General features: G+C 50.1%; 1 protein-coding gene across 6 annotated transcripts in view; it reads right to left on the minus strand.

Annotated features, from left to right (window-relative positions):
- The window catches only part of PHIP (PHIP subunit of CUL4-Ring ligase complex), a 320,457-nt gene that overhangs the window by 256,221 nt on the left and 39,165 nt on the right, over positions 1-25,071 (minus strand). The window lies entirely within an intron of this gene.

Here is a 25,071-nt window from a genome sequence, read left to right on the forward strand (position 1 = left end):
CAAGCACCCTATACATCATTCCTGTTAGATATTTATCCAGCTTGTTCTAAGTAAGGTATTTCATACGGTCTCGCATGATATTCTTAATAAACTTGGCAAACACAACTTAGATGGGGCTACTATAAAATAGGTGCAAAACTGGCTTGATAACCATACTCACAGTACTTATTAATGGTTCTGAATCCTGCTGCAAAGGTATAAGAACTGAGGTTCCGCAGGGGTCTGTATTTGACCAGTTCTGTTCAATATCTTCAGCAAGTATTTAGATATTGGCATAGACAGTACAGTTATTAAGTTTGCAGATGATACCAACCTAGGAGGGGTTCGCAACTGCTTTGGATATTGTGTTACAATTCAAAGTAATCCAGACAAATTGGAGAAATGGTGTGAAGTAAACAGGATGAAGTTTAATAAAGACAAACGCCAAGTGCTCCACTTAAGAAGGAACAACCAGTTGCACACATATAAGCCGTGTCTACACCTGCACGCTACTTCGAAGTAGCGGCACTAACTTCGAAATAGCACCCGTCACGGCTACACGCGTCGGGCGCTATTTCGAAGTTAACTTCAACGTTAGGCGGCGACACGTCGAAGTCGCTAACCCCATGAGGGGATAGGAATAGCGCCCTACTTCGACGTTCAACGTCGAAATAGGGACTGTGTAGTCGTTGCGCGTCCCGCAACGTCGAAATTGCCGGGTCCTCCATGGCGGTCATCAGCTGAGGGGTTGAGAGACGCTCTCTCCAGCCCCTCAGCTCAATGGTGGCCGCATGGAGCGGCCCCCTAAAGGTCCCCTCCTCCTCCCTTCCTATGCAGGAAGCTGAGGGAACGTGCAGGCAGCAGCCCAGACACGCGGCCAGCCTGCACATTCCTCAGCCACCCACCCAGCTGAGATGGCTGCCCCCCCAGCGGACCCCCAAAAGGGGAGCCAGGGCAGCCAGCCCAGCCAGAAGGGCAGCCAGGCTGGCAAGCGGCAGCGGGGCCCCTCCTGGACGGAGGCCGAGCTGCGGGACCTGCTGGGGCTCTGGAGCGAGGAGGTGGTGCTCCAAGTAATGGGGGGCAAGAGGCGGAACGCGGATGCGTACGCTCGGCTGGCCGATGGCCTGGCTGCCCGGAGTCACCCTGCCCGCACTCCTGATCACGTCAGGAGTAAGGTGAAGGAGCTGCGGCAGGGTTACTCCCGGGCCCGGGATGCGGCCAGCCTATCTGGGGCCGCCCCCGTCACTTGCCCCTTTTACAGGGAGCTCAGGGACATACTGGGCCCCCGGCACACCACCTCCCCTCTGGCCACCCTTGATACCTCGGCTGACGAGCCCCAGCAGGCCCTGCAGCTGGAGTCCGCCCCGGAGATAAGCCCCGCACCCCGGGGGCCCCCCCCCCGGAGCCCACCCCCGGGACATCGCGGCAGGAGGAGGAGAAGGAGGAGGAGGGAGGCTCCTCCTCTGCAGAATCCGGGCTGCAGATCCTCCTCCTGGCATCCCGGAGCAGCAGCAGGGCCTCCGCCCCCCGGGTATCTCCAGACCGTGGGAGTGGACCGACAGGTAGGTACCCCCCTCTGGTGTACACCCCTGGGCTTGAGGAGCGGGGGGTAATAGATATGTGTCCAGGGCCCCCCACATGCTCACATGGCCATGGCCCCAAGGACACCAGGGCCATGGCCCTCACAGCACTGCATCAGCCCCTGCTCCCCCCACGACAGTGCCATGCCTCATCCCCGGGGCAGGGGGGAGCAGAACCTCGAGGGGCCCCCAGGAGGAGGGGGTGGGACACCCCGCAGCAGCATGTGATGGAGTGGGGGGGATTGCAAAAGGGAGACTCAGGCTAGATATGAGCAACAAGAGCCAAATAGCTCCCAGGGGCAAAGGATGATCCTGGGGCTACAGCTGGCAGGTGACACCTCTGCCCTGAACAAACAGGAGGGAGGAGCCGAGCTGGCTTGGAATTGGGGGGCAAGGGCGGGGGCCACTGGTAGAGGCTAGGGGAAGGGAGAGCTGGAAGGCAGCCAGCCTAAGAAGGGGGAAAGCTGCATCCCAGAGGGGCACCCCTTGGGGTCTTCTCCCCACGACGGGTTGGAAGGACTGTCTCTTCCGACAGCTGGTGCTGTCACTCCTGGGAGAAACTGGGCATCTGTGGCCGAAGAAACCTCTCCTGCTGTCAGACCCTGCGGGGTGAAGTGAGAGTCGCTCCCACCAGGGAACGGGGTGCAGGGCACGGGGACCCCTGAACCCCATCCATCACAGCAGCATCTCCCGGGGACGGGGAACCTGCAGCACAGGGCTGGGGGGACAAAGGCCATGGCTCGGGGCCCACACTAACGCCTGTCTCCATTCTTCTTCCCCCCCTCCTCTCCTGTGTCCCGCACCTGCACCATCAGAAGGACTGGAAGAGACCGCCGGCGAGGCATCAGTGGTCCTGGAGGGCTCTCCGGGACCATCACTCCAGGCCAGCCCCTCGGCCGAGGACCGACCGGCCCCACGGCGGGCTAGATGGCGGACCCCGCACCACCACCAGCCGACGGCGATGGACCCCCAGCTGCTGGCCATCCACCGACGGCAGCTGGAGGTCACGGAGCAGCACCTGCAGCTGCAGGAGCGGGCGCTGGCCTGGCACCAAGAGGCATGGGGGGACTACATGGAGACTTTCAACCGCCTGGTGGACTACCTGGCCCCCCATGCCACGCCGGCCGCCGCAGCGCCCGCCATGCCTGCTCCACCAGCCGCACCACCAGCTGCTCCGCCCGTCGCCGTCCTGTCCGCCGTCGCCCCGCCACCCACCGCCGAGGGCCGGAGCACCGAGGGACCCCTGGAACCAGCTGAGACTCGCCGGGCATATCTTCCGGTCCAGCCCGCCCCCAGCCAGCCCAGGACAGGGCTGCGGAGGCGGCGGGGCTGCCGGCCGCCCACGCCCAGTGCCGGACTGTAGGGGCGAGGGGCCCGGGACGTGGCCACCCCCCCTTGTATATAGTTTACACTTATTTGTTTGTGCCCCCCGTTTGCCCCGTCCCCCCCATGTAAATAGTTCTACCCTTTATCCTCCCTGGTTTTCTTTTTATTAATGAGGACACTTGTTTGTGAAGATTGTTTTATTTGTACATATGACTTTGTTTCCATGTTGTATATAGTTTGTTCTTGTTTTATATATTTACAGTTAAAAAAAAAAAGTTCTCAAAGAAAAAGAAGTTCAGCCACAAGTACGTGCTGTCATTTATCCAGGAAAAGTGGGAGGGGGGCGCGGTTGGGTGCTCCATGGTGTGGGCGTTGGGGCAGGAGTGTGGTGGAGGAAGGGGCAGGCAGTGGGGGGCCTGGGCAGAGTTCACCCCGCGGCCTCTTCATCGAAGTGGGCCTGCAGGGCCTCCCGGACCCAGGTCCCTTCGGGGTCCACCTGCCGACTGGGGGCAGCGGGTGGCTGCACGTCGGCCCTGCCAGCCTCCACAGCCAAGCCCTGGAAAAAGGTCTCCCCCTTGCTCTCCACCAAATTGTGCAGGGCGCAGCAGGCACCCACAATCAGGGGGATATTGTTGGGGCCCACATCCAGGCGGGTCAGGAGAGATCTCCAGCGTCCCTTCAGGCGGCCAAATGAGCGCTCCACCACCTGGCGCGCGTGGTTCAGGCGCTCGTTGAAGCGCTCCTGGCTGGCAGAGAGATGGCCCGTGTACGGGTACATGAGCCACAGCCGGAGGGGGTATGCCGCAACTGCGATGACGCAGAACGGCATGGTGGTGTTCCCCAGAGGGATCTCCCGCTAGGGGATGTAGGTCCCTGCCTCCAGCCGGCGGCACAGGCCCTAGTTCCGGAAAACCCGGGCGTCGTGGGTGCTGCCAGGCCAGCCCACATAAATGTCCTGGAAACGTCCTCGGCTGTCCACCAAGGCCTGGAGGACGACAGAATGGTAGCCCTTGCGATTCAGGTATCGTCCTCCACTGTGATGCGGGGCGCGGATGGGGATGTGAGTCCCATCCAGAGCCCCGAAGCAGTTGGGGAAGCCCAGGGTGGCAAAGGCCGCGATGGTGGCATCTGTGTCCCCCAGCCTCACGAGCCTATGCAGGAGCATGGCGTTGATGGCACGCACAACCTGCAGAGAAAGCACATGGGACAGCACCAATGAGGGGTGAGCAAGGTGTGCGTGGTCCTGCCCTGCCCTGCCCAGGCCCCCCTCCCCTGCCCGGCCCTCCTCTGCCCTCCCCCGCCCTGGCCTCCCCCACCCTCCCCTCCCCTGCCCAGGCCCCCCTCCCCTGCCCTGCCCTCCCCCCGTGGGTTCTCTTACCTCCATGAGGACAGCCCCGACGATGGCCTTGCCGACACCAAACTGCTGCCCCACAGATCGGTAGCTGTCGGGAGTGGCCAGCTTCCAGACAGCGATGCCGACCCGTTTCTCCACAGGGAGGGCACGCCGCATGGCGGTGTCCTGGTGCCTGAGTGCGGGGGTGAGCCACTGGCACAGCTCCAGAAATGTCTGCCGGCTCATCCTGAAGTTCCTGAGCCAGCGGTCGTCATCCCACTCCCCAAGCACCAGCCGCTCCCACGAGTCGGTGCTGGTGGGGTAGCTCCACAGCTGTCGGCGTGTGAGGCGGGGCGGGGGCGGGGTGCTGCAGGGTTGGGGGTTGAGCCCTGCTGCCCTGGGGGCAGCTCCTCCTCTGGGGTAGCAAGGAGGTGCTCAGCTGCCTCCGGCATGGCATGGAGCAGGGCAAGCCCTGCTCCTGCCAGGAGGGCTGGGTGGATCTCTGGCTGCTGCTGCTGCTGCTGGGGGTCCATGACTGCGGCGCCCGGGGTCTGTGTGCCTATGGCTCCTCAGACCGCGTGTTGTGCAGGCTGAGTGTGTCTGGGAGGGGCCCTTTAAGGGAGCGGCTAGCTGTTGCCCCGGAAGCGCTAGTCCGCCCTGTGACCCTGTCTGCAGCTGTGCCTGGCATCCCTATTTCGATGTCTGCTACTTTGGCATGTAGACGTTCCCTCACTGCGCCTATTTCGATGTGGTGCTGTGCAACGTCGAAGTTGAACATCGACGTTGTCGGCCCTGCAGGACGTGTAGACGTTATTCATCGAAATAGACTATTTCGATGTCGCGACATCGAAATAAGCTATTTCGATGTAGGCTTCACGTGTAGACGTAGCCATAGAATGGTAAGAGACTGTCTAGGAAGGAGTATGGCAGAAAGGGATCTAGGGGTTATAGTGGAGCACATGTTAAATATGAGTCAACAGTGTGATGCTGTTGCAAAAAAAAAAAAACCAAACATGATTCTGGCATACATTAACAGGTATGTTATGAACAAGACATGAGAAGTCATTCTTCAGTTCTACTCTGCGCTGGTTCAACCCCATTTGGAGTATTGTGTCCAGTTCTGGGTGATGCTTTTCAAGGAAGATGTGGAGAAGCTGGAAAGGGTCCAGAAAAGGAAAACAAGAATGATCAACAGTCTAGAGAACATGACCTATTAAGAAAGGCTGAAAGAATTGGGCTTGTTTAGTTTGGAAAACAGAAGATTAAGGGGGGGGACATGATAGCGGTTTTCAGTTCTCTAAAAGGGTATCATAAGGAGGAGGAAGAAAACTTGTTTTATCCTCAGAGGCCAAGAAAAACAAGAAGCAATGGGCTTAAACTGGAGCAAGAGAGGTTTAGGTTGGACATTAGGAAAAAGTTCCTAACTATCAGGATGGTTAAACACTGGAATAAACTGCCCGGGGAGGTTGTGGAATCTCCATCTCTGGAGATATTTAAGAACAGGTTAGATAAGTGTCTATCAGGGATGGTCTAGACAATACTTGATCCTGCCATTGGGGCAGGGAGCTGCACTCGATGACCTCTCAAGGTCCCTTCCAGTCCTAGCATTCTATGATTCTATGTTCTTAAATATCTCCAATGATGGAGATCCTGTAACAACCACAGGCAATTTATCCCAGTACTTAACCACCCGGACAGCAAGTTTTTCCCTAATGTCCAACCTAACGCTCCCTTGCAGCAATTTAAGACCATTGCTTCTTGTCCTATCATCTGAGGCTAAGGAGAATAATTTTTCTCCCTTTTCCTTGTAACATCCTTTTAGATACTTGAAAGCTGTGATCATTTGCCCTTGTCAGCATTCTCTTTTCCAAGCTAAACAAACCTAATTCCTTTAATCTTTTGTCATATGTCATTTTTCTACAACTTTAATCATTCTAGTTTACTCTTCTGAGCCCCTTTTCATTTTTTCCACTATTCCTAAAATATGGGGTCTAGAACCAGACACAATACTCCAATTGAGGCCCAATCAGCACAGAGTAGAGCAGAAGAATTACTTCTTGGGTCTTCCTCACAACACTCCTGGTTAAAGCATCTCAGATCACGGTTGCTTTTTTGCAATGTCACACCTTTTACTCATGCACAGCTTGTGGTCCACTACAAACCCTAGATCCCGTTCTGCAGCACTCCTTCCAAGAGAGTCACTTCCCATTTTGTATGTGTGGAACTGATTCTGCCTCCTTATGGGTGCATCTACAATAGGAACTAACGTTGAAATAGCCTGCAGAGAGCCTACAGGTTTTCCCTTACTTCAAAGTTAACTTTAAAGTAAGGGAGCCCAACCTCAAAGTTCTTACTCCACTACTTCGAAGGAGGGTGTGTGCTTCAAAGCAGGCAACTTGGAAGTTATTTCTGTAGTGCAGACACAGCATAAGTAAAGTACTTTCCATTTGTCCTTTACCCCATTTGCCTCAGACCATTTCTCCAGTCTGTCCAAATCATTTTGGATTCTTATCCTACCCTTCAAAGCACTTGCAACCCCTCCCAGTTAATCACCACCTGAAAACCTGATAAGCATATTCTCTGTGCTATTATCTACGTCACTGATAAAGATATTGAGCAGAACCAGCCCCAAAACTTAGCCCTGAAGAAACCCCATTTGTTATTGCCTTCCAGCTTAACTATAAACCATTAATAACCACTCTCTTGAAACAGTTATCCAATCATTTTAGAACCCATCCAATGGTAGCCCCATCCAGGTTGCATTTTCCAAAGTTTACTGATCAGATCATGAGATAATATAATGTCTTATTGAAGTCCAACAAAACCACGTTCACCACTTCTCCTTTATCCACAAAGTTTGTCATCCTATCAAAGGCTGCATCTACACTACAAGATAAAATCAGATTTAATTAATTTAGCTTGAATTTACCACATGATTGTTTTCACTGTAAAGACCATTTGCTCTATTTTGGGTGCACCAATCTTGAGATTACAAAATTGCAGGTACCTGATAACTATAGCGTTAAGCTCAAATTCAGAAATTCCATTAAATGCAAGCATGGAAGCACCACTTCTTAAAAGCAAATTTATTAGCTTCCAGAGGTGTCCTGTATGTAACTCATAATTCCCTTCTCAGTGCTCTGCTCTGGCCCCTGCTCTCCAGTAACAGACACCAACTGAATTTCCAAGCGGAAGCCTGAGAAATGGCTTCTGCCTTTCTATGCTGCTAGCGATGTGAGAGCTTCTACCCATTCAAATAGCTCCTGCATGGAGTTCGCGGCTCTGTCTGTACACTCGCTATTTTTTTTTTCTGCTCTGCCTGGTGCCAGCCCTTGCCCCGCCATACCACATCAACAAGGCTGTGCTGGGGGTCGTGCCTGCATAACACACTGAGAAACTTCTCAGTGGTTTATATTTGTGTGCGATCCCCTTCTCCTCCCCCACAGGCGCCGAACAGTCAGGAACTCTTTCCCGCGCTTAGCAAGATCACATGGGTAGTCCCCAACCCAATAAAAGGATGTGCCTGCCATTTGGTGCTGACAACGCTTCCAACTGCATGGGAAAGAGAGGGCTTTGCTGCTGCCGTGGGGAAGTCTCCCCCTGTGGTTAAGAAAACAGGGGGCTTTGCTGCCTCTGGGGAAGGAACAGCTCAACTGGTCATCCACGGACACCCTCCCCCTTGGCCCATAGCTGGGCTTGCTGCTGCTGCCAGGGGAAACTCTTGCTCAGCGGCTAAAAGGCTTGCTGGCAATGGAGGAAGACCATTTCAACTGGTCATTCAGTGACCCTCACCCCCACGCCTTAGCCCATACCTGGGCTTGCTGCCACTGGGGGAAAACCAACAATTCTTTTTTTCCTGCAGAATCCGAGACCCCATATGACGACTCCTCACAACACTGATATAGTGTAGAGGGAAACCAAAAATTCTTTCCTCCTAAATTCTTCTCAATGTAAGAAACATTCCAGGCCCCTGCATTATTTTCAGGGGTAATATTCTGGCAAGGATGGGAGGTGGAATATCAGTGGATGGCCAGCTGAGAACACAGTTGTTGCACAGAAGCCTTACAGTGCACTAAAAAGCCAAAAACCTTTTCCATTAACAATATAATGTATAAGAAAACCAAAAATTCTCTCTCTTCCTCTCTTTCTTTGTACATTCTTGCCCCTGCATTATTTTCAGGAACCACACTTCAGCAATGATGGGAGGTGGGATGGACAGCTAGTTGAGAATACAGTCGCTGCACCCGTGTTGGCAATGAAATGTGGGGGGGAAACCAAAAATTCTTTTTTTCTAATTTTGAGTGTCTTCTGAATTGTTTCCACAGATTGACATATTCTCAAGGATCGGGAGGGGAATGATGAAAATGCAATGGGGGAAGATGTCAAGATCAGCAAGCATACCCAAAGTGCTACAGGGATGAGGTAACTCTAGCACAGCTTCCCACTATGCACTAATGTGACAGTCGATGTTAGCCAAGTGGTGTGTGGCACCAAAGACTCGACTTTGTGGGGAGAAGGGTGTGAAGTGAGGATGGTCAAAATCGAACTTATAAATTCCAGAATTAGAAAATCAATATAAATAAATCTGATTTATCTCATAACGTAGATGCAGCTAAAGAAACCTATCAGGTTAGTCTGACATGATTTGTTCGTGACAAATCCATGCTGACTATTACCTATCACCTTATTTCCCACCCCCGCCCCCCAAAGTCTGCAGATGGGTTCCTTAATTATTTGTTCCATCATCTTTCCTGGTACTGAAGTCAAGCCTACTGGTCTGTAATTCCCTAAGTTTTTCTTATTTCCCTTTTATAAATGGGCACTTTTTTTAGCCCTCTTCCAGTCTTCTGGAATCCCTCCTGACATCCACAACCATTCAAAGATGACAGAGGAGGTATATGAACCACTACTTAGGATGTATTCTAGAATGCAATTCAGACTCTGATGACTTGAAGACATCTAACTTTTTTTTTTTTTTTTTAGTAATTAACTTTTTCCTTCCCTATTTTAACTTCTTGACCTACCCCACCTCCACTAGCATTCATTATGTTACACATCCAGTCCCCATCAACCTTCATGAAGACTGAAACAAAGAAATCATTAAGTACCTCTACCATTTTCAAGTTTTCTGTTATTGTTTCTCCCTCCTCATTGAACAATGGGCCTGTCCTGTCCTTGGACTTCTTCTTGCTTCTAATATACTTGCATAATGTTTCCTTGTTTCCCTTTGTCTCGAGCTAGACTGAGCTTTTCTGTGCTTTTGTCTTTTTAATTTTGCACCTACACTCAATGTGTTGTTTGTTTATATTCCTCCTTTGTACTTAGACTTCATTTCCACTTTTTATACAATTCCTTTTAGATTATTCAAGATCTCCTGTTTAAGCTAAGGTGATCTATTGCCACATTCCCTATCTTCCCTACACAAAAGAATGCTTTGCTCCTGTCCTTAATTAACGTCCCTTTGAAAAATTGCCATTTTAAAGTCTGCCTCACTAAAATACTTTGTCTTTATTTTGCTGCTCTCCATTCCACCACTCCTTAAAATCATGAACTCTATCGTATCACTTTCACCCAAGATGCCTTCCATTTTCAAAGTTCTCAACTAGTTCCTCCCAATTTATTAAAGTCATATTTAAAACAGCTTCCTCTCAGTAGCTTTCTCCACCTTCTGAAATAAAAAAAAAAATGTCTCCAATGTATTCCAAGAACTTGTTGGATACTCTGTGTGCCTTGCTGTACTCTCTTCCCAACAGATGTCTGAATACGTTGAAGTCTCCCATCACCAAGTCCTGTGCTTCAGGATTTTTTTTTAGTTGTTTAAAAAAAGCTTCAGCCACCTCTTCTTCCTGATCAGGTGGTCAGTAGTAAACCCCTACCATGACACCTCCCCTGTACTTTTACCTGTTTTAACCTTACCTAGAGAGACTAATCAAGTCAGTCTCCCCGTCCATCTTAACTTCAGTCCAAATATACATATTTTTACTATATAAGACAACACCTCCTCCCTCTGCCCGACTATCCTTCCTAACCAAACCGTACCTTTCTATAATATTCCAATCATGCATATTATCCTACCAAGTCTCTGTGAACATAAGAACGGCCATACTGGGTCAGACCAAAGGTCCATCCAGCCCAGTATCCTGTCTGCCGACAGTGGCCAGTGCCAAGGTGCCCCAGAGGAGGTGAACCAAAGACAATGGTCAAGCGATTTGTCTCCTGCCATCTGTCTCCAGCCTTTGACTAAAGGCTAGGGGCACCATACTTTACCCTTAGCTAATAGCCATTTATGGACCTAACCTCCAAAAATTTATCAAGCTTTATTTTAAACTCTGTTAGAGTGCTGGCCTTCACAGCCTCCTTCGGCAAGGAGTTCCACAGGTTGACTGTGCGCTGTGTGAAGAAAAATTTCCTTTTATTAGTTTTGAACCTACTACCCATTCATTTCATTTGGTGTCCTCTAGTTCTTATATTATGGGAACAAGTAAATAACTTTTCTATATTCACTTTCTCCACACCATTCATGATTTTATATACCTCTATCATATCGCCCCTCAATCTCCTCTTTTCTAGACTGAAAGGTTCCAGTCTCTCTAGCCTCTCCTCATATGGGATCCTTTCCAAACCCTTAATCATTTTAGTTGCCCTTTTCTGAACTTTTTCTAACGCCAGTATATCTTTTTTGAGGTGAGACCACCACATCTGCATGCAGTACTCAAGATGTGGGCGTACCAGAGTTTTATACAGGGGAAGTATGATATTCTTTGTCTTATTTTCTATTCCTTTCTTAATAATTCCTAACATCCTATTTGCTTTACTGACTGCCGCTGCATACTGCGTTGATGTTTTCAGAGAACTATCCACTGTAATTCCAAGATCCCTTTCCTGATCTGTTGTATCTAAATTTGCCCCCAACACATTGTATGTATAACTGGGGTTATTCTTCCCCAATGTGTATTACCTTCAACTTACCCACATTAAATTTCATTGGCCGTTTTGGTGCCCAATCACTGAGTTTGCTGAGATCTTTTTCAAGTTCTTCACAATCTACTTTGGTTTTGACTATCCTGAAGAGCTTGGTATCATCTGCAAACTTTGCCACCTCACTGCTTACCCCTTTCTCTGGATCTTTGATAAACAAGTGGAACAGGATTGGTCCCAGGACTGACCCTTGGGGAACGCCACTAGTTACTCCCCTCCATTGTGAAAATTTACCATTTATTCCAACCCTTTGTTTCCTGTCTTTTAACCAGTTTCCAATCCATGAAAGGATCTCTCCTCCTATCCCATGACCACCTAATTTACATAAGAGCCTTTCGTGAGGGACCTTGTCAAAGGCCTTCTGGAAATCTAAGTATATTATGTCCACTGGATCCCCCCGGTACGCATGTTTGTTAACCCCTTCAAAGAACTCTAATAAATTAGTAAGACACGGCTCTCCTCTACAGAAACCATGCTGACTTTTGCCCAACAAATCATGTTCTTCTACGTGTCTGACAATTTTATTCTTTACTATTGTTTCTACTAATTTGCCCGGTATGGACGTTAGACTTACCGGTCTGTAATTGCCAGGGTCTCCTCTAGAGCCCTTTTTAAATATTGGCGCTATATTAGCTGTCTTCCAGCCATTGGGTACCGAAGCTCATTTAAAGGACAGGTTACAAACCACCATTAACAGCTCTGCAATTTCACATTTGAGTTCTTTCAGAACCCTTGGGTGAATGCCATCTGGTCCTGGAGACTTGTTACTGTTTAGCTTATCAATTAGTTTGAAAGCCTCTTCTACTGACATTTCAATCTGGGACAGTTCCTCAGATGTGCCACCTACAAAGGACGGCTCAGATTTGGGAACCTCTGTAATATCCTCAGCCGTGAAGACTGAAGCAAAGAAATCATTTAGTTTCTCTGCAATGGCATTATCTTCCTTGATTGCTCCTTTTCTATATCTCTATCGTCCAGGGGTCCCACTGCTTTTTTAGTGGGCTTCCTGCTTCTATTGTACTTAGAAAACATTCTACTATTGTTTTTTGAATTTCTGGCTAACTGTTCCTCAAAATCTTTTTTGGCTTTTCTTATTACATTTTTTCACTTAATTTGGCAGTGTTTATGTTCCTTTCTATTTTCCTCACTAGGATTTGACTTCCACTTTTTAAAGGATGCCTTTTTATCTCTCACTGCCTCTTTTACATGGTTGTTAAGCCACGGTGGCTCTTTTTTAGGGCTCTTACTGTGTTTTTTAATTTGGGGTATATATTTAAGTTGGGCTCTAATATGGTGTCCTTGAAAAGTTTCCATGAAGCCTGCAGGGATTTTAATTTAGTTACTCTACCTTTTCATTTCTGTTTAACTAACCTCCTCATTTTTGTATAATTCCCCTTTTTGAAATTAAATTCCAGAGTGTTGGATTGCTCCGATGTTCTTCCCAACACAGGAATATTAAACGTTATTATATTATGGTCACTATTTCCAAGCAGTCCTGTAATAGTTACTTCTTGGACCAGATGCTGCATTCCAGTCACTACTAGATCGAGAATTGCCTCTCCCCTTGTGGGCTCCTGTACCAGACTGTTCCAAGAAGCAGTCATTTAAGGCATCGAAAAATTTTATCTCTGAATCCCGTCCTCAGGTGACATGTACCCGGCCAATATGGGGATAACTGAAATCCCCTATTATTACTGATTTTTTTATTTTGATAGCCTCTCTAATCTCCCTTAACATCTCAGCATCACTACCACTGTCCTGGTTAGGTGGTCGATAATATATTCCTAGTGCCATAGTCCTATTAGAGGAAGGAATAGCTATCCATAATGATTCTATGGAACAATTTGATTCATTTAGGATTTTTACTTCATTTGAGTCTATATTATATTTTACATATAGTACCACTCCACCACCCGCACGACCCGTTCTGTCTTTCCACTATATTTTATATCCCGGTATGATTGTGTCCCACTGATTGTCCTCATTCCACCAGGTTTCTGTGATGCCTATTATGTCAATCTCCTCCTTTGATATGAGGTACTCTAGTTCACCCATCTTATTAGACAGACTTCTAGCATTTGTGTAAAAGCACTTTAAAAAACTACCACTATCTATATGTCTGCCCTTCACTGATGCTTTTTTTTTTTTTTTTAAATGTGACTGTTTCTCATCTGATCTGGCCCATACTTTACCATCTCCCATCTTCTCTTTCTGACTGAGTTCTAGGAAATCTCTATCAATGGAGTCTCATCTACCTAAGAGAAGTCTCCTTCTGATCCACATGCTTCCCTGCACCAATCAGCTTTCCCCCATCTTAGTTTAAAAACTGCTCTACAACCTTTTTAATGTTAAATGCCAGCAGTCTGGATCCACCTTGTTTTAGGTGGAGCCCATCCTTCCTATATAGGCTCCCCCTCCCCCAAAAGCATCCCCAGTTCCTAATAAATCTAAACCCTTCCCCCCTATACCATCGTATCATCCACGCACTGAAACTCTGAAGCTCTGCCTGTCTACCTGGCCCTGGGCATGGAACTGGAAGCATTTCTGAGAATGCCACCATAGAGGTCCTGGATTTCAGTCTCCTTCCTAGCAACCTAAATTTGGCTTCCAGGACATCTCTCCTACCCTTCCCTATGTCATTGGTACCTACATGTACCACGACCACCGGCTCCTCCCCAGCACTGCATATAAGTCTATCTAGATGCCTCGAAAGATCCACAACCTTCGCACCAGGCAGGCAAGTCACCATACGGGTTTGTGATGACCAGGAAAACCAACTATCTACATTTCTAATGATCGAATCCCCCACTACTAACACCTGCCTCTTCCTAACGACTGGTGTTTCCTCCCCCGGAAAAGTATCCTTGGCGCGAGATAACAGAGCACCCTCTGGAAGGAGGGTCCCAACTATGGGATGGTATCGCTCTGTTCCCATTGACTGCTCTCCTTCCCCGAGCCTTTCATCCTCCTTAACAGCATCAGGGCTGTCAGACTAGAGGTGGGACAGCCCTACTATGTCCCAGAAAGCCTCATCAACATAGCTCTCTGCCTCCCTTAGCTTCTCCAGTTCAGCCACCCTGGCCTCCAAAGCCCACACTTGGTCTCTGAGGGTCAGGAGCTCCTTGCATCAAGTGCACACATACGCCACCTGCCCACAGGGCACGTAGTCATACATATTACACTCGACACAATAAACAGGATAGCCCCTGCTGTGCTGCTGGGCTTCTGCCTCCATTGCCTGCTCTGATTTAATTATATATGGGGATTTTAAGTAAATGCTTCAACATGGGGATTATTATAAAGATTTATGTTTAAGGGCAATAGAATAACTAGCTCCCTCTAAGCTCCCCCTCTAAGCTCCCGTCTCAAAACTCCCTCCTGTTAGCAATCACCCAGGTCGCAGGCTCCCTGGTCACATGCCAGCAGGGTTTATATGCTCTGGCCTTCCTGATAGCCCCTCCCTCTGACTACAGCTCAGCTCAGCTCAGCTAATCAGCACACCGTGTTCCGATTCAAACCTAACCAAGGCTAACAGCTTCCAACTGCCACCCTGAGCACACGGCCTTTCAGACAGACAGACAGCTGAGCACTCCAAAACACCAAACAAAAACGGACAGACACAAGCGCAGAACCCCCAAACACAAAGAGCCACACACTACAGAGAGCATACTTGTGTTTATTTACTAGCATTTCAAGTTCTTCCTGCTTATTATTCCTTCTTGCATTCGTATACACACAACTTTGATACAAATTTAATTTTACCCTCCTGTTCTGCTTTGTTCCACCTTTATTATAACCCAAATGCCCTCTAGTTTCAGAGCTATCTCGCAGGTCTCCATCTTTATGGACTCACCCGTGGGCTTTGGTCACCTGCCCCGCATCAAACCTAGTTTTAAGCCGTCCTCGCCAGGTTAGCCAATCTGCAGCCAAAATACTCTCTTATCTCACCATCTCCATATCAGACATTCACCTCCAGGATGCACCTGTCTCTGCATAGACCCCTACACCTCTGACATAAGAGCTGAAAAGACCACCACCTGAGCTCCAACTCCCTCATCCATACCCCCAGAGCCCTGTAGTCACTCAATCTACTTAAGGTTGCACCTTGCAGTATCATGTGTGCCCACATGGATGAGCAGCAAGGGGTAGTTGTCAGAGGGCTGGACAATCCTCGATAACGCCTCCACAACATACTGATACCGGCGCTTGGCATGCAGCATACCTCCTGGAACTTCATAGAGAAGTTACTCACTGTAGTAAAGATGGTTCTTTGAGATGTGTCCCCGTGGGTGCTCCACAATACGGGTCGGGCTCGCCCAGCGCCGCAGACTGGAAACTTTCCAGCAGTTTCTCCTGGATCGCGTATGTGCCGGCGTGCACCGCTCCCTTGCGCGTCCCCAGCCACGTGTGCGATCCAGTCCCCGTCAGTTCCTTGACCAACCGCCTCGGATGCTCCTGAAAAACACTAAACAGAGAGCCGAAGCGGGGAGGATGGGCGGGTGGTGGAGCACCCACGGGGACACATCTTGAAGAACCATCGTTACTACGGTGAGTAACTTCTCTTTCTTCTACGAGTGTCCCCGTGGGTGCTCCAAAATAGGTGACTACCCAGCAGTAACCCAAGTAAGGAGGTGAGTAATCGGTTTATGTGCAGCTTGCCCCCGAGAGGACTGCTGTCGACAGACGGGTGTCCTCTTGGTATACCTGATGTAGTGCATAATGTTTGGCGAAGGTGTCATAGGATGACCAAGTCTCCACTCTACAGATGTCTTTTAACGCGATGCCCTTGAAAAAGGCTGTTGATGCCGCCACCGCCCTGGTGGAGTGAGCCATAGGCGGGGCCAGCAAAGGAGTCTTTCGAAGTTCGTAGCACATTTTTATCAGGACACAATGTGCTTCGAGATTCTCTGTGAAGAGAGACCCTCTCCTTTTGACCTGGGAGCGAGAGACACTAGAATCTCTCCGTTTTCCGGAAGGACTTAGTTCTGTCTATGTAGAAGGCCAATGCCCTCCTCACATCCAGGAGATGTAGGCGTGCCTCCTTGCTGGAGCTGTGAGGCTTCGGGTAAAACGAGGGTAAAACTATGGGTTCGTTTAGGTGGAACTCTGAAGAAACCTTCGGAACAAAGGCTGGGTGCAGCCGTAAAGTTACCTCCTCCTTTGAGAATACTGTGCAGGGCGGCGTTGCCATAACTGCTGCGAGCGAGCTCACCCTGCGAGCTGACGTAATTGCAAGGAGGAAGGTTGTTTTTATCGTAACAAGACGTAGGGGAACTGTGGCTAATGGTTCAAAAGGTGGACCCAATAGCGTGCTGAGCACCAAGTCCAAGCTCCACGATGGTGGAAGCGGTTTCCAAGGGGGGTACAGGTTTACCAGCCCCTTCAGGAACCTGGTAACAATAGGATGGGCAAATACCGTGGGCCCTTCTTCTGTATGCCGAAAAGCAGATATAGCGGCGAGGTGGACTTTTAGCGAGGATAGGGAAAGCCTGCCCCTCTTGAGGTCCAACAAGTATTCTAGTATTACAGGTATAGGAACGTCAAGGGGAGCTAACTGCTTCGCAGAACACCATGCAGTGAATCGAGTCCACTTAGGCTTGTAGGTTTTCCTAGTGGAGGTCCTTCGGCTACTTTCCAGGACTTCTTGTACTCCCTCCGTACATGTGCTTTCTAGGGAGCTGAGCCATGGATTAGCCATGCTTGTAGGCGCAGACCTTGGGGGTGTGGGTGCACTATGGACCCCTGGGCCTGCGTGAGTAGGTCTGGAGACACCGGAAGGGGGAGTGGTGGGCGGTCCGACATGCACAGAAGCAAGAGGAACCACTGCTGTCGATCCCACATTGGGACTACTAGAATCATGCGGGCTATCTCCCTTCTGGCTTTCTGCAAGACCTTATGGATGAGCACTGTGGGGGGAAATGCATAGAGTAGGGGGCCCTTCCATGAAATCGCAAATGCGTCCCCCAGGAACCCCCGCCCCAATCCTGCCCTGGAGCAGTACTGCGTGCACTTCTTGTTGTGCTGAGTGGCAAACAGGTCGATCTGGGGAAACCCCATGCGTGAAAGATCAGTCGTAGCAGATCGGAGCGAATCTGCCATTCGTGCGCGAATGCGAAGCACCTGCTCACCTGGTCTGCTTTCACGTTGTGAGCGCCCGGCAAATACAAGGCTTTCAACGTTATATTGTTGGCAATGTACCAGTTCCACAGTCGGACTGCTTCTGCACATAGGGCATGGGATTGGGCTCCTCCTTGTCAATTTATATAAAACATGGTGGAGGTATTGTCTGTATTGATCCCGACTACTTTGCCCTGTATGTGGTCTCGAAAGTGTTCGCAGGCGTTAAACACTGTTCTGAGCTCCAGTATATTTATGTGCAGTGACTGTTCCGCAGGGGACCACAGTCCTTGCATCACCTTGTCGCCGATGCGTGCTCCCCATCCTATGCAGGAAGCATCGGTAGTAAGAAAAATAGAGATTTGTGGTTGGTGAAAGGGTACCCCTGTTCGCAGGTTCTTGGGGTTTACCCACCACTGCAGGGATCTGCGCACCTCTGTCGTGGGCGACACCACCTTGTGGACAGTGTGGGATGCCGGCTTGTAGACGCTCGCCAGCCAATGTTGTCGGCTGCGCATATGCAATCTGGCATTCTGCACCACAAACGTCGCCGCTGCCATGTGGCCTAGCAGCTGCAAGCACGTTAAGACCGGCACCATGGGGCTATATGTGATGACTTGCACCAGCAAACTGATGGTGCGAAAGCGGGAGTCGAGTAGATACACCCTTGCTGTAATAGAGTTTGTGTGTGCCCCTATAAACTCTATGTCTTGTGTGGGGTCGGTCTTTGACTTCGCGAGGTTGATGACTAGGCCCAGCGAAGAAAACGTGTCTGTTGTTATGCGTATCATGCGCAGGACCTCTGCCTTCGAGGCCCCTTTCAGCAGGCAGTCGTCCAGGTATGGGAAAATAAACACCCCCTGTCTGTGCAGGTAGGCTGACACCACTGCCAGGGTTTTGGTAAAGACTCTGGGGGCCGAGGAGAGGCCGAACGGAAGAACCTTGTACTGGAAGTGTTCCTTGCCGACCATGAAGTGGAGGAAGCGCCTGTGTGCCGGGTGGATCGTTATATAAAAGCATCCATCTTGTAAGTCGAGGGCTGCAAACCAATCTCCATCGTCCAGTGCCGTGAGTATGGAGGCAACTGTGATCATCCGAAAATGTTGTTTGCCCAAGTACCGGTTGAGGCCTCGAAGATCTAGGATGGGCCTCCAGCCTCCTGTTTTCTTCTCTGTCAGGAAGTAGTGTGAATAAAAGCCTTTCCCCTGGAATTGCTCTGGCACTCTTTCCACCGCCCCTATGAACATAAGATGGTCCACCTCCTGTTTGAATCTCGCCTCGTGGGAAGCGTCCCTGAGGTGGGGCCTGGGAGGAGGTTTCGGCGATGGGAGCGACAAAGAGGATCACGTAACCCATGGCTATGATCTCCAGTACCCATTTGTTTGTGGTGATCTTTTGCCATTGGGGGTGGAACGGTCAGAGGCGATGATGGAACATTAGCTGGGAATGGCATTGCGCGATGGTAGTGATAGTGCAGCCCTCGACATACCCGTCAAACTTGTTGCCTTTGGGCCTGCCCCGAGGATGCGCGGCTTTGTTGAGGACGTCGCCTGGGAGTTCTATACTGTTGCTGCTGTTGATGTCGCCCTTGGTCGTAGCCCCGTTGGTACTGAGCACGCTGTGGTTGGTACGGGTATCATCTTTGCTGAGGGCAATATTTTTTCTTCCTGTATGGAAGGGTATAAATACCCAGGGTTCTAAGTGTAGCTCTGGAGTCCTTACTGGAGTGGAGGACCGAGTCGGTTGAGTCTGCAAACAACTTCTGCGTGTCAAAGGGAAGATCCACAATCTTCGCCTGCACATCCCTCGGGATACCCAAAGTCTGGAGCCAGGATTCTCTACGCATGACCACTGCTGTAGCCGTTGAGCGTGCCGCCGTGTCCGCCACGTCCAGGGCGATCTGGACTCCCGCCCTCGAAGCCACGTAGCCCTCTTGCACAATCGCCTTTAGCACCGGCTTCTTATCTTCCGGAAGCGAATCCATGAGAGAAGTAAGCCTGGAGTAATTATCAAAATTATGGTTCGCTAGATGTGCTGCATAGTTTGCCATTCTCAATAGCAGGGTGGAGGAGGAATATACCTTCCTGCCAAACAGCTCTAGCTTCTTGGCATCTTTGTCTGAACCCCCCGATTTGTACTGAGAAGTCTTTGATCTCTGCTGAGACGATTCTACCTCCAGTGAGTTTGGTTGTGGGTTACTAAAGAGGAACTTCATGCCCTTTGCCGGGACGAAGTACTTCTTATCCGCTCTCTTGTTCATAGGCGGAGCGGAGGCCGGGGTCTGCCATATGGTAGTGGCTGACTCCATAATGGCTTCGTCCAGCGGGATAGCAATTTTGGATGAAGCCGGGGGTCTCAAACTTTTCAGGAGTTTGTGATGTTTCTCCTGTAGCTCTGCCGTTTGGATGCCTTGCATGAACGCCACCCATTTAAGCAGCTCCTGAAACTGTTTGAGGTCGTCCGGGGGAGCAACGTCCCCGGAGGCCGTGGTCTCGTCAGGGGAGGACGAGGAGGAACCACTAGGTAAACCTCCCTCAAACTCTCAGGTTCTTGCGGTCGATGGTACACCCGCTCACTGGAGGCTTGCAAAGGAAAGTCTCGGGGTTCTTCAATTAACTCCCCTTGAGATAGCTGTGTTTCCATCCCCGGCCGGGAGTGACCACGGGGGTATTGGACGGCCGGGCGGGGGGGGGACCTGCCCCTAGGTGTATGCCTGGGGTGTCTGTGTCCAGCATGATAAGAACGACCACGGCAGCACGGGCACGGGTCCGGGGATGGAGACCTGGACCACTCTCGGGGTGCGTATCCCCGATATCTGGGAGAGCGAGATCTCCGCGATGATTCAGATAACGGTGAAGCTGGTTTGTGATAGTACTCCAAGGGATCCAATCCCAGAAAGGGCGAAGGTGGCCCAAGCCATGGTGACGTTGGTTGGAGGAACGGAGAAGGAGGCTCTGGATAGGCCGGTGGAGACCCAGATCTTCTGGGTGGCGTGTGCAGCATAAGGGGAGGGCTTGTTGACAGCAGCATTGCAGCCCTGTCCGGAGAAGGGCTGTGGTGCCAGGTTTTCGCTCTCGCCTTTCCCCTCCCCTGTGGGGATGGCACCGCCCCCTCCCATGCCGGGTATCTCGGCCCCGCTGTCGGTGCCATGCTCAGCCCACTCAGTTGCAGAGCCACGCGGATAACGTCCTCTGGTGCCTGCAGGCTCTGTGCCTGTTGGCCCTGCACCGCTTGCACCACAGGGGCCGGTGCCGCCTGTGGCCGTGCCGCCGGTTCCGGCGCTTGCCTGGCCGCCGCTATGAGCGCTGCGCGTGCCGGCTGTTTGGTAATCGGAGGCTCAGCCTCTGCCACATGCGCTGCTGCGCTGCCACTTGTTTGAGTATGCGGCTGGGGACTGTGTGCTCCGCCCGTCCCGCTCGTTGAGACCGCCGGCAGGGATCAGGCTGGAGAGAGCTTCCTCCATTTCTGCACCGAGGGGGTGAGGGAAGCCGCCTTCCTTTTGTGGGGCCCGGGGGGTCCCTCTGGTTGAGGCCTCTCCAGCAAGTCAGGCTGGAGAGCCTTGTCAAACAGGAGCATTTTCAGCCACATTTCTCTGTCTTTTCTGGCCCTGGCTGTGAGCTTAGTACAGTGGGAACACTTCTGGGTAACGTGTGATTCCCCCAGGCACCAAATGCATTTGCTATGCCCATCGGAGGCCGGCATAGCTTCACGGCAGGACTCACACTTTTTAAAGCCTGAAGAGGACATCGCGGTGAGTCTTTTTGCTGTTAATAGGGCACTCAGCACTTAATTCGTGCCTGTTTACCTGTTGCGGACACCAGCCTGGAGCGGCGGGAGGCCTACTGGCCTTCACATCCACGCGTCTTCTCCACTCCTCTCTCCCTTTTTATTATTATTATTTTTTTTTTTTTAAAGAAAAACAACAATTTACACATAAAAACTCTATCTAATCTGACTCTGGCCGTAGCCTGAGTGGATTCCATCTGTAGCCGATGGCGGCTGAGAAGGAACTGGCGGGGACCGGATCGCGCACGTGGCCGGGGATGTGCAAGGGAGCAGCGCGCACCGGCACATGCGCGATCCAGGAGAAACTGCTGGAAAGTTTTCGATCTGCGGCGCCGCGCGAGCCCAACACCTATTGTGGAGCACCCACGGGGACACTCGTAGAAGAAGTTAGGTTACAGCCTCTGTCCCCTTTAGAACAAAGTCTCCAACCACCATTACCCTATGGTTCCTCCTCACAGTGATGGTTGCAGTCCTCCCAGACTTTGGGATGTATCCCTTCTCCTCCTCCTCCTCCGGGACTGATTCTTCAAGCTTTGGTATCCAGGGCAGCATAATGGTTCTCCAGACCCACTGTGAGAGGGTTGGGAGCAGGGAGGTAGCAAAGCTTGTTGAGAAAATTTGCTAGTGCACCCCCCCCCACCCCCCCGCCGAGACAGAGCCATCTCCTCCTCCTCAAGAGGTGTGCCACAAGGCCTCTGTAGCTAGATAAAGTCCTTCACCTTAGATGTCCCTATTAGATACTCTCCAGGAATTCCTCTTGAGCTCAGATACTCCTCAGCCTTGCCACTTCCTCCTGCAGCTCTCCCACCTGCTTCCTGAGAGATTCTAACAGCAGGCACCTTTCACACTGGATGACCCTCTCAGCCTGAAATTCCGTAAGTGGGTAGTGAGAGCCACAGGGTCTGGGAAGACGCATCCATGGTCAGGCAGGCAGTCTGGCTACAGGCACAGGTAGAAGAGACAGGAGCAGTGACAGCAGATGTGATACGAGTCTTCCTAACCATATCAGGACTCCCTCAAATGCTGTCTTGCAAACTCCTTGTTAGCAGGCCCCTGGTGGTCACAAGCTCCCGCTGGTCACTTGGCCTCAGCCTCTCTCTCTTTGATCCCTCCTGCCCCAGTGACTCAGAGGGAGAGGGACTCAAACACTCCCACAAATACGAACTGCCCCAGTAACTGAAATTCAAATTCCAATAATCCAGCAAACTCACTCATCCAAAAGCTCTCAACTGGTTTGTTCTGTGGGGTTCACCTTCCCTCCCTGCCAAACTCTGTTAACAGCCCTGTTTGCAGGCCCTTGCTGGTGTAAGTGTGGGTCTGAGATGAGGCTGGGTGCAGAAGGCAGCTTCGCGTATGGGTATGGGTGGTGGTGGGAGGAGTGTCTGGGATGGAGTTTGGGTGAATGAGCCAATTGTGAGCCAGGCAGAAGACTGGGGTGAAGGAGTCTGGGTTGTGACCTGAGGGATGTGATTGGGATGCAGGGTCTGCAAGGGGGTACATGTGAAAGACGCAGGGCAAAGAGTTTGGGTTGTGGACAGATAAATTCCTCTGCCTTAGATGTCCCCATGTAGAGGGACAGAAGTCAGAGGATTTAGGGTTATGGGGAAAGGAATGCTGGGCTGCCAGAGGCAGGCCCCAGCCAAGAGACTTAACTGGGCAGCTCCCAGCCAGCAGCTCGTAAGGTTTAGCATGCAGGCTCTCTGACCGTGGGCCCGACAGGGGCCACACGTGTCTGCAAGCCTGAGGGGAACAGAATGGGTGATTCAAACAAGAAGCTCCTTTTGGCCAGAAACTAGCCAATGGTATTGGGCTGGGGTCAAGGGCTGTGTTTGAAGCCTCTGTGCCCCAAAGACTCACAGCTACTGAAAGAAATAGGTTCCCAGAGACCCTTTTCTGAATGGTGTGCAAGGGCTGAGCAGGCACAGATCCTGCCTGAGGCTCCCTGCTGCACCCACAAGCCAGATCCAGCACAGATTAGCACCACAATTAATGTGGCAAGATGGTAGTATTATTTAAAGTAACAAAAGAATCTTAATACCTCTTAAAGGTTCAGGCCATTGCAAAGCAAGTGATTTGGGAAGAATCTGGGCTGGGGGAGAGGAGTTCATTTTGCAAGGATAACTGAGGCCTGAGTGTGACAGCAGTGTAGTAAGCAGGCTTACAGAATCAGAATTACTTAGTGAGAGTTGCTTAACCTGTAGCTCAGTTGTTCTCAAAAATGTGGCCAGCAGCCCATGAGTGGGCCATGACTACAGGCTGAACATTTCTAATCCAGGACACTCTCATCCTGCAACATCTGTAATCCAGCATGATTTTAGTTAGCCAGATGATCACTTATCATGGGTGTGGCCAAGTTTCCCATGCTCCCATAAAGTTTGTTTACAGCCATAAGTCCTGACTCTCAGTGTTCTGTGCTGTTATTTAGCTGTAAATTACCCCTACATGTCTTCTAAGAGCCCAATAAGCAGGGCAAGTGCTTGATAATGTGCTAGAAAATATTGACCTCCCATCGTTCAGCAAATTCTCTCATCTGTAATCCGTCAGGTTCCAAGGGTGCCAGACAAGAGAGGTTCAATCTGTACCCTTATGTTATAAAATATAAACAAGATCTAAATATATGCTTCCTTGTTACACCTGCATATTCATCTTTTTATGGATCCAGTAGCCTGAGATCAATAATTTAGTATGTAAGGTATTTAGAAATACGTGAATGCATTATGTCATCATGGGTTGTTGGCTGGTGGTCTATGGAAAGGTTTGTGTTGAAAAGGGTGAGCCTTAGCCAAAAGGTTTAAGAACGGCTGCAGATATCTACAGATAGCGCATGACTATAAGCTGTCTGGAAGTGTCCAGACAAGTGAGCTACAGTATTCAGAATTACAGGGCAAAGCAGATAAACCCCACTGGCCTGGATTGCAACCCAGAACATGACAGACTGTCAGGAAGAATGAGACCTGTCATGTAATATTATCCATGTAAAAATATGGAAAAAAAAGTCTGATGTCTTTCAAATCTGGAGGTGAACTGGACCAGCATGGGAGGGCAAAGATTTTGAGACTTTCTCCTAAAGAGCTGCTGATCAGTAGGACCCAGTCTGATGAACACAAGCCATCCAGAATGAAGTTATTCCCCCATCAGGGCACAGAGGGTGGGAGCAACTGCAGAACAACTCCACTTCTGGGGCTGCTAACAGAGCCAGATCACAAACAGAGCAAGCTGAAGGAAGACCAAGAGAGTTGCCATTTTGCCATGAAGCTGATTGGTGAGCAAAATCAACAGAAGCCTAGTAAGAAACCTGGAAAACTTCATCCCCTATGCAAGTGGACAGAGTGGGCTGAAAAGTGAATATTAACGGCTTTAAAACCAAAAAAGTTTACAAGCTAAGACTAATAGACAAAGCACAAACGGCACTATCCCTCTACTTGTACTGTCACAATACCTGGCATGTAAGCAAGACCTAGAGTTTCACAGACTAACAACAAGCTGTTTCAGATTAGGAAGTAAATTCTATGGCCAGAAGGGACAACTGATCATCTGACCTCCTGACTAACAGGCCCTAAAACTTCACTGAATTCCTCTTTGAACCACAGCATATCTTTTAGGAAAACATCCACTACTGACTTAAAAGTTTCCAGTGATGGAGAATTCACCACAATGTCTAACAATTTTCCAATGATTGTTGCCAATGTTTTTAAAAAAGCATACCTTACACCTTATTTGAATCTGTCTGGCTTCAACTTCCATTTGTTCGGTCTTTTTTATACTTTTGTCTGCTAGACTAACAGCCCTTATCAATTTCTGTTCTCCATAGTTACTTACAGAATGATCAAGTCAATACTAACCATCTCCTTGAAGCCTAAACAAATTGCGCTCCTGAATCTATCATGACAAGGCACATTTTTCAATTTTACAATCATTTTCAATGCTCTTCTGTGAATCCTTTCCAATTTATCAAGATTTCTTGAAGTGCTT

Source organism: Carettochelys insculpta, chromosome 3 (assembly GCF_033958435.1).
Source record: "Carettochelys insculpta isolate YL-2023 chromosome 3, ASM3395843v1, whole genome shotgun sequence".
In the NCBI taxonomy this organism is placed as follows: Eukaryota; Metazoa; Chordata; order Testudines; family Carettochelyidae; genus Carettochelys; species Carettochelys insculpta.